The 11,233-nt window shown below is 32.5% G+C and overlaps 1 long non-coding RNA gene across 1 annotated transcript; it reads left to right on the plus strand.

Annotated features, from left to right (window-relative positions):
• LOC104232810 (uncharacterized) lies at positions 1 to 1,654 on the plus strand. Its single transcript, XR_712431.2, has 3 exons — positions 1 to 61; positions 415 to 519; positions 1,456 to 1,654. It is a non-coding gene; the product is annotated as an uncharacterized lncRNA (long non-coding RNA).
• The last annotated feature ends 9,579 nt before the right edge of the window (positions 1,655 to 11,233 follow it).

Here is an 11,233-nt window from a genome sequence, read left to right on the forward strand (position 1 = left end):
CTCTAACCATTTTCTTCTTCGATCAATCCTCTGCTACGCCGAGATTCTGCCTCCTTTACGGGTACCTTTCAGCCACAAAGAGACTCAGAGATTTATTGCACGTATCTTTTTATTCTTTGTTGAGATTAATATTATCAACAGTAATACTAGCATGTTTTTGTCTTGACGTTGTGCAAAGTGTGTCTTATCTTAAATCGAAACTTAAAAGAATCTCATAATTTAAGTATGTGTTTGAACCCAACAATCATTTAACCAAAACTTAAAATCGCTAAATCCAAGGGCGAGAAGAAATCAACAAGGGAGAGAGTTTTACCGAGTGTGATAAAGATTTGAAGGTATAAAGTTTCATGCTTACGTCATGTATCTCTGTATAAAATTCTTCTTCTTCTTTTTCTCCTTTTTTTTCCATAGCAGGCCTTATATTGGGTTTCCCCCTTTTTGGGATTCAGTTGTCGGAGCCGGAGCAACAATCTATTGGATCACAGGAACTCCACAGAATATTTTTTTCTCTTTCTTCTGGTATGGCCAAAATTAGAATTGCATCACAAATCAGTATTTGAATTGTAATTATCTTCTTTCTATCAATAAGGAATAGATTTTTTGAGAGATTAAAGAAAATATTTTGATCATCAATTCTCAAAAGTTCTGTGCCCATTTGCCTCTGTTTCCATCTATTGTTTGTTGCTGCTGTTGCTATTGATGATACATAATATGGTATGTCTAGATTTCTTTCAGTTTTTCTTTGCGTAATATGTGTTTAAATGCAAAATTTTAACTTCAAGACTCATATTGTTTTTTGGAATAATCTGATAACTTCAAATCAATATACAATTTAAAGGTTGCTATGTCGTATAGTCATATTTTATAGTAATTTGCAAGTTGTGAAATCCTCAAGTGCCGAAAAATGGGGTGCTACACTTACCCCAGTAGGACGTGCTTGCGCAAAACAAGCAGGCGAAAAAAAAAAGGTGTCTATATCAATGAGGAATAATCTGTGGAATCCACTGATCATGAGAGCTATTGCTCAAGTTTTTTATCATAAATACATGTGCCTAAATTAAGTTTTTGCATTTGATTCAGAGGAAAAATTTACCAATCAAAGGGTTAATTGTAGAGTCTAAAAGAGCCTATTTTGCCATGTAGCCTATTTATAGTCTTACGTTGTTGTGATGATAAAGCAACAATCTTATTTTTAATAGTGTACATGTTGAAGCAAATGAGTTCCTGTTGCGGATACATATAATATTGTATAACCAATTGTCATCCGCGACTCTCATGTTCTGTAGCCTCCATGTTACAACAAAGTTATGTCAAAATTAGGCAGGTAAGTATATCAACAGGCTCATTATGGGGATTGTCCAGAATTAGATTTCCAGCAACAGTACAAGACTTTTTTGATTGTGAAAGTATTGTACATCTCTCACTGATATTTGCTTCTTTCGTTATCTACTTCAGGATACGAGACGTCAATCAAATGAAACTAGGGAAACAATAGTAATACTTACTGTGCCACAACTAGAGGCTATAGTGAGGTTGAGGTGTTGCTCTCCTTTTGGATTGAGACCCTTTTATGGGGAATGTAAGAATACCCTTTTTTTTATTATCTATGTTGATTTTATTTTGAATTTGAGACAAATTTTATAGTCGTACCTTTACATGAGTGCATAAGATGGAAGTTCCTTTTAATGTCTTTGCCTTGAAGTTTTTGTGTTCAAGTAATCCAATACATCGTTGTCTTTTGCTAATAAATAGAGAACTTTTTATTGGCTTATAGTTGGGTAAGATTTTTTTTTGCCTTTGTTGATACCTGATTTTACAACATGACATACCCTTATTAGCATTTTTTTTATTAGATACTAAATTTAGCAGCACATGCTAGGGTGGCCAATATTAAAGAGGAAAGAGGAACAAATGTTTTACCGATCAATTCATCTAATAGTTTGCAATATACGTCTGTTTCTACATGTAGCAATAACTTACCTTAAGTATGCAATAGAGAACTTTGTTCCTCAACTGTAAAGGAATAAGTAGCTTCTAATGATGTTGTTTTCGATTGGAACAACATGATGGCTGCTATATCAATAATTGACACATAATCTTGATGAGAATTAATGTTCTTATTGTAGATTCTGCTAACAAGGATTAGGTATTTCTAGGATTTTGGTTATCAATATGAGTCTTCATTTGTATCATCGACCAACATGATTGACTTGCTCATGTGCTCATATACTTCTGATCTAAAGTACAAAACAACTGAAGGTGATGTCTTAATTATTGTGATTATACATAATTTTAACTGTTTTTTGTTTTTGTTGATCACAACTTGAGACAATTTTTTTTTTTTTTGTATTCTCACGCGGACTAATCCTTTTAAAGCCAAGTACTGGTGTAGCATTACCCTAGTATGATGTAACATCTCTTGATTATTGATGGTCCCTGTCAATAATTTTATAGAGAAAACCCGATTAAATTCATCTATTTTTTTTTTGGTTTAATTCCTCTGAATGTGGTTGCTAAATGTAGTCTGCAATTTATTTCTGTCTCTAATATTTTTTCCCCATCTTTTTTCCTTTGAAATGATCCGCACATCGCGTGGGTAAGTATACTAGTATACATAAAAAGGAAAAAAGGCATCTGTAGGCATTTCTTAGATTAGACTAATGCCTATAGTTAATTAAGAGGTTGAATCTAGAATTGCCACGTGCCAACACTTTTTCCTTATATTTCAATGAATCACTCACAGTTAGATTCTCTATCAAGTCTATTATGTCCTTGATAATTCTACGTTTGAGATACTCCATGTTATCATGTTCATCGGTTTAAGAGATGATATTTTTGAATTTCATGGATTGACATGGATAATGTATTATAAACCAGTAAACAGGTAGTAATATTAAGTAGTATAGCAACTATTGATGGAATTCAACTTACATGCAATAATAATTTGGTTCACAGTCAAATATTTATAAATATTTAGTTGATTTCTTTATATAAATATAAGGTTTATGCAAAAATTATTGGGTTCCCGAAATACATATTCAATGCTTTGGGTCCGCCACTGAATCTTGTGATCAAGCTCTAAGAATGAAAAAGTTTCTGACATAACATGTTTTTCCTTTAATGAGTTTTATGCGACCCGAATCAAAATTAGTCAGGCTATTGACTATTGAGTACCGAATATCATATGGTTAAAGGACAAAAGAAAAAAATCGTTTCTAAAATTTCAGCGCTGCTTATCTTTTATTCCTTTTGGTCCACAATAAATGATTAATTTGCTTTTTTATTTTGGTCCAAAATAAGTGTCCATTTATATAATCAAGAAAAAATTCAATTTATTTTTCCAAAATTATCCTTATATACATATTCCTAAAAAGTCATTTACTCTTCACATTTGAGAAAAGAAGTGCTAATATAGCTTTGGTGCAATATTTAATGAAGGGTAGTTTAGTCACACTAAATATTTTCATCTAGAATTTAGTAATTCCTGGTGTGCCCAAAGCAAATTGGTCACTTATTATCACACCTCCTTTTTACCCGAAAGGGGATATAAGGGAGTTTTTCCAATTTAAGTGACATTAATCGAAATGGGATTATTTATTTATTTAGAGTCGCCACTTAGAATAATTATGGTGTTTCAAGTCATCGGTTTATTTTTAAAATCCCAAATCGAGGAAATTTGGCTCTATTTATGGTCCGCGAATACAAAAGACCAGATAAAGCAAATCTACCCACTTAAAAGTTAAACACACCATATGTGCGCACAAATCAACTTCACAGAAGAGAGAAAGCTAAGAAGATCTAAACCAAACAATATGCCCCAATTCAGTGTTAACAATCACTTCATGCAACTTTAAAAAACTTTCCTGCTTCTGTTGAGGAAGCGAAAGAAGCTAAGACCAATGCCAACATCAAGAAAATGGATGAAGAAATCTTTGAAACAGTCATATTGGTTGTATTTTTTGCAAAAGGACTAAAAGCTTATTTAAAAGATATGGAACAGACCTTTTAATTGAAACATCTCTTCTGGATCAAATTTTAAAGTCTCCAAATAAACTTATACATCACTGTCAAACTAGCAAAGAAGAAATCTAACTATAAGATCTACACTAAAACTCGAATTATGAACGGAACAAGAACCTCAAAGTTGGTTCTTGGTTGAAATTTCTCGTTCAAGGCATAAGAAGACAAACAGCCAACTCAAATACACAAGTTACTCTCAGTAAACTTAGGATTAGATAACATAAAAAAAAATTTGCTTTTCAAACACATGTAATAAATCATGGATGAGTAGACTTCAGCATTGACATTGGCATACACAAATACAAAACGGTGCTCAGCTACAGCATACCAAAGCTTTTCAAACTTGCCAAAGCATGAATCAAATACAGAAACATTGACAAAACCTCGTTCGATGCTGAATAAAAGCTAAGAAGAAAACAAGATGGAGTTCAGCTACTACTTCAACAGAAATCGCAGCAATCTAGCACCAAATCACTCCTTGATAACCCAGAAATTGCAGAGTAATCTAGGCCCTCATATCTCCATTTTTATTCTCAAAATCTAGATTTGTTGTTGAAGTTCTTTCGAATTTGAAGGTGACTTCGATTTTTCATGTGTTGAAGAATGAGAGAGGTTAGAAAGGGGGATTGGAGAAGAAGAAGGGAGCCCGTTTTAGGCAATGTGAGGGGAAAAGGATCTGATTTTGGTCTCTCTCTCTCTTGCGCCGCTGCTCCTTTTCTTTTAGAGGAGAGGGTCTGATCCGGTCTCCCAGGTCTTGAGGGAGATGATTCTTTTACTAACTAGATGACTCTAGCTTTCCCGCGATTGTGGGCCCAACGATTTTGATTCTAATGCAGCTTTACTTCACATTACAACTAAGAAATAAGAACACTTCATGAGATGTACAATTAAAATTCCCTATGCCAAAAGAACACAGACAAAATTAGACATAAAAAACCCACAATACCAAATATGCACATAAGCTGATATTTCCAAATTGTGAAAAAGTCACCTTCAATCTTATGGTATCTTGAAAAATCACTCAACATGGGTGTGTTAGCTAGAGGTGTACAAACCGAACCGAAAAACCACACCAAACCGAAAAGTCAAACCAAACCGATTAAAAAACCTGACTTGGTTTGGTATTGAGTAAAAAAATTCGAACCAACCCGGCATATAAATATATAATTTTTATATATACTTTTAAGATTTTATATAAAATTTTCTTTAAAAAATATTTAGAAATATTTAGATATTTTAATATGTGCTATTAATAGAATTCTCCCATAAGAATATTTTAATCGATAATATGTTTGTCAATTTTTTATATTTTTACTAAATAGATATTTACTTATAATCAAATATTTAACAAAGTAAGATTGAAATAATATGTAAGTAACAAAAACCCCGAAAACCCCGACAAAACTGAACCAATCCAAACCGAAATAGTTGGTTTGGTTTGGTTTTGAATAAAATCGAACCAACCTGGTCCATGTACACTCCTAGTGTTAGCCATGAACTTAATTAAAGAAAAAAGTCGCCTTCAATCACCTCTTGTGCAATTGTATGTTGTAGCCAAGGTAATATGTTTCCCTTTATAAACATCTAGAGTCCCCGTTTTTCCCTTCTACGTCTATACCTGCTGAAATTAACTCTCTTCTCTTTCGGTTGATGCGGCTTGTGGATAGGAAACCAAGTACTAACATTTTAACCATGCATAATTAAAACTTTTGTCTGCACCTAGGGGTATACATATGCCGGGTTGGTTCGGATTTTACAATTACCAAATCAAACCAATTGTGTCGGGTTATTAATCTAAAGACCAAACCAAACAAATAAAGCTCGGATTTTTCAATCTCGGTTTTTCTCGGGTTTTCAAGTTATTCGGATTTTTTCGGGTCTTTTTCCGGTAAAATCTTCGTAGAACAAAACATATAACGCATGCTCAAAATATTTCTTTAATCCTAATAAGATACAACTATATAAAGTATTTTTCAAGAAAATAATACAAAATATGAGATGTGTCATGGCATTATCCTAAATATTCAACAATAAAGACAATAAAATTATGTAATACAAATATTGCTAATTAAAAAGCCATAATAAAAATAAACATAATCTAAAGGTACTAGTCATGTTAAATAAATAGACTAATAAGAGAGTATTAATTACATGACTAAACGCTAAAGAAAAATAAAAATAGGTTATGCATTTTTATCTAAATTATTGCAAAACAAAAAATAGATATTCAATACATTCTCGTTCGTAATATTAAATTGAATGTCTTTTGTTAGTATTAGTATTGATTTGATTTTAGTTTGGGCTTTTGTTAGAATTATTTAATTTACTAATATTAATGGCTAAGCATTCAAAAGTTCTAAGTCCAACCTTCAAACAATACCTTAAAAGATAAAATTGTGAAATTTTTTAAGAAATATTTATAATTTACATCACAATAAGTATATTTATATATTAAATATATCTAAAATTTCTATATATATAATGTCGGGTTGGTTTGGTTTCGGTTTGACTTTCTTTAGTTAAAACCAAACCAAACCAATTTTGGTCGAATTTTTTTTTCAACACCAAACCAAATTATAGTCGGATTTTTTTTCTCGGTTTGACTCGGATTATCGGATTGGTGCGGTTTGTCGGTTTCCTTTGTACACCCCTACCTGCACCCTTGACTCGACATGTATGTATTGCAAACTGACAAGATCTTCACGATATATCTTCTTTCTCTACAACTTTCAAGCTCAAGAGTCAAGAAGAAATATAATGATAATACTTGCTTCAATTAGATCCCGGAACAAGTTCCACCAAGGTAATTGTGAACCAGGCAATTTTGAAAGATTGGAAATTCAAGAGAAGGGGATTATGTAGGATATGTTACATTTCCAAGAAACTTTTGTCCTAAAAAATGATTCAAAATTACTTAGCAGAAAGATATACTCTTTACATCAAAGCAATATACACAAGTAAAACATGAGCGTCACGCAGTGTTCTAGGCTTTGCTCGCCCAGTTCCCTTCCGCCTCCACGATTTTCTACCAGTCCCAATAACTTCACTAATGGTTTTAGTTGAATGGGTTCCCTGCAACATTCTTCAAGAGTAGGTCAACAACACCATTTGAATCCTTTACTACCTTGGCAAGTAACTATAATTTTACAAAGCTTGTAGAATCAGGGGAACAAGCATAAAGATAGCAAAACAGGTAGGAGAATAGGAGGCCCTCATGAATTTAAATGATTCGCCTTAGACCATTTTTTGTCTGCAATAATTTTCTTTAGCAAGGCGATATTTTTCCCAAAGGCATATGAGTTTCTGTGGTCTTCATATGCCTCAAAATGATCATCCTGATTCTCTTTTTTCCCCAGTAAGTCTCTTTGTTTCCCAGAAAAGCAATTGACAGTAAGATGAGAAATGAAAAATGATAAATGGCTCTTAGGCACGAGAAACATAGAGTAAAACAGGAATAGCTCGCCAATATGTATGCTCTATAATTGAGAATTTGGGATTCAAAAGAATCGGGCACATACTTGTTGTTGTTTTGCTAGCTACCATCTCACAACACGATGAGTAATATCCTTCCTAATTGGCACATCAAAAACATCCCTAGCCAAACATATAAAACCCTTGTCTTCATTATGAAAACTCATTACTGAAATGACCAGGTCCTGATGGAGCCCTGTCATATACAATAATCAAAATGATAGTTACACAAAATCAGATGATATAGATTCATCCATTGAAGTAATTTTTCAGTATAAATAAGGCAGGGAGTTATATGGGGCAAACATTATAACAACTCTACTTTGTACTATTAATATGAGGCAATCATCCTTACAAAGGGCAACATATGATGATCTAGGAAGTGTTCCATCATAGTAGGTGAAAGTAAGGCAAGCAACAAACAGTTTCAACTATTACTTCTTCGTTACTTCTAAAGCTAAAGGGGAATAAAATAGCATATTATACTTAAACCAACAACATGGCGATCAAGGCAAAAACATTTCCATGAAGCATGATAGAGAGCTATGTTTTCATTATATTCCTACAGCTTCTAAGTTAGTCATGGGAATATGAGGAACTATAATTCCATTAATCAATACTCAACAATCATTTTGTGCCAAATAGCTGACCTCAACATGCTTGGTATTGCGGATAGTAGTTATTGTTTTTCTGCCAAATACTTAAAAGTACACAAGCCTCATTCTCTAGAAAGCTAAGGAGTAAAAGAGAAACTTCCCCAAAAAAATGCAGTCGATGCCAAAAGATACTTGTTTTGCAAGATGTGATATCCAATAACGTACTACTTTACGCTATTCTTTATAAACTGAGGGGGCTCACTAAAAAAATACTGGTAGGTCCCACACAATACGAGTATCTATAGAATCTTCTTTGAATTCTAACTTACATGACATACATAAACATGCCATTTCATTTTAAAATATTGCTGGTAGAGAATCTCCTAACCTCCAATATAACCAAAACAGATAAAGGTGATTCATCCAAATGAAATAAAACTCTTTGATGTTCCTCTATGACTAAAAAATCATGTTTGGTTATCATTTTTCACAAATATGTCCAAACTATTTCAGAAACTTCTTTTATATTATATGTAAAAGCATCAGAATCTTAAAGGCATATAAAGTTTAACTGAGGGCTTCAAAAAGTAAAAAACATGACAAACAACTTACCGAAAAGGGTGAATCTTTAGAATAAAATTCCATCGTATATTTTGGTTCTTTAGAGATTAGGCATAAGGTTTCACCGGATATAAAGCGGCAAGAATCAAGAAGGGGATAAGAAACCCGCTAGTAACAATAAGTAACCCCTGAGGAAATACTTCAAAAATGGATTATTACAAAACAATAAGACGAAAGGAAAGAGTTACCAAAGCAATTCAAGAACCTCACTTTGATAATTTAGATGCAATTAAAGAGATGTCAAAGTGTTTACGAAAAAACCAATTCGATAAACCCCTCTCATCCCTACAAATTTCTGGAACAGATGAAAAAATACACACAAACAAAAATTTCGAAAATAAATATAATTCAAAAGTTCCAGAGAAAAAAAAATCATAATTAAACCCCAAAAGACAATTGCAAGATAAAATTCCCATACATACAAAAGCAAATAAATAGATATTCCAAATGAAAATAAGGGAAATAGAAGTAGGCACATTAGTTTTAAGCTGACACGACAAGAATGACAAAAGGGCATCATTACGGAGAAACCTCATTCAAGAACTATAAAAAATCATATAATTAATAAATGAGCAATTGGAACTCAACTGAAACTACAACTAAAAAGGCCTGAATCCCATCATCAATTGCCACCCAATTAAGAAGATGAAGAGATTCGAGCAAAAAAATGGAGGAGCATTTCTTTGTGAAAAGAGATGAAATAACCGATGTTTCTAGAGCTACCTTCAAACCTGGAGTGAGCAAGCAGTGAATACATAAAACATTTTATGTTTATCCATCTTACCAATTTAACCTTGCATATTGATGTAATTACAATTTTGCTATTGGTCGACCAGACTTGGCTTTTCTATATAATAGAATGAGGGTTGCTGCTAGGTTAAGAATGGGGAGTGGGCTTTTGGGGCGAAATTTGGACCTTCAATTGATATTGGGCTGCCGAAATTCGTTTGGCCCAATCCAAGGCAAGCCAACGTAATCTCTTTCTTTCTTTATTAGGCTTTTTTTTTCAAATTCTAATTAAATCTAATTTTTACATAATTAACCTATTCAATCTAATTTACCTAATCCTTAATTAACATTGCAAAATGCCATGCAAGAAATGTCTAAAGTATTTTTTGGGGATTTTATATTTTAGTAATGCAGTTAATATGCAACTAGATGCTACCAATGCAATTAAAGTCTAAAATGTAAAATATAAAGAAATAAATATTTTTATGATTTTCTATGGCTTAAAACAACTCTAAATATGCATGATCATGCAAATAAATGCAAGAAAAAATTCTAAAATTCTATAAAAGTGATTAAAATTATTTTTTGATTTTTTAAGAGTAATTTTCTATGTGGGGCAAAAATTAGGTGTTCACACTTATTGTGGACCCGGGGAGTACCTCCTTAAAATGAAGAAATAAACACATAAAATTTCTTTTTCCACCTTTCCGCCCACTTATCTTCAGTCTTTTCACATCGGCCAAACATCAATAAGGTCATGCCAAGAGGCAAACATAAATCTACCCTACCAAGTCATATTAGTTAAACTTATTTTGTCCCTTTCCTCACACCTATTGTTAGCTCCATCTAAAGTGTGTGTCAAAATCAGGCAAATGCCCTACTTTTTAGTTACTTACAAGAAGCAAAGACTGCATATATCCTCCAGTAGCAACAGCTTTGAGTGCATTAATCCCTTACTCCGAAGATGTCGACTTTCAATTATCTTTGTTTTTACAAAGCACAAATTGTATTTTCGTTACTCCCACTACATCAGCTTTGCCATAGTATTTATAGGGAAGTACATATAACTAATCAATTAGACTTATCCTATGAATTGTAATATCTTGAATAGTTCGTTTAGAATACCAATATCTTTCTCTATTTTGTAGGATTATTTTGTTTATTTCATTTCCTCTCGAAGTTAACTTTTTGTTTCTAAGAATTCAAAGATCATTAAAGTCCTCACAAATTTCCCAAATCTATATACTCCGCTCCATTTTTATTGAACAAGTAATCACCAAGAGCTAAATCTTAAACAAGTAATCACCAAATCCAACGTCGAATGAGATTAATGGACCGATATCAATAATTTAATTTTTTAAGGATTTTTTTCACTTTTAGAATCATATAGTGACTATACAATATCATTTTTTTTATTTTTTAAATCCAGAAATATAAATACCAAAGTCTAACAATTTCAACCATTGGAAGCAGTTAAGGCTTCTGCCACTTTTTTTTTTTTTTTGGAAGTATATATATCCAGTAAATGGAGAAAAAAATTTAATAAGAGAAAATTAAAAGGACTACATGCATGGAACAGAGATTTTGTAGAATACTGGAAGTATGAGAATTGAAATTCATGTTAGTATTCAGTTATAAAATCAGCATATACAACGTAGAAACCCTAATCAGATGCTTAACAGAGAAAATCCAACTAATTTTCCTCTTTTGTTTTTTGCCATTTTTTAATCTCTTTTTCCCTCTGCCTCACAAAATGTACAATAGTCTTCGAATTTCAAATCCGATGATCGGATCAG

The sequence above is a fragment of the Nicotiana sylvestris genome, chromosome 2, assembly GCF_000393655.2.
Source record: "Nicotiana sylvestris chromosome 2, ASM39365v2, whole genome shotgun sequence".
Taxonomy (NCBI): domain Eukaryota; kingdom Viridiplantae; phylum Streptophyta; class Magnoliopsida; order Solanales; family Solanaceae; genus Nicotiana; species Nicotiana sylvestris.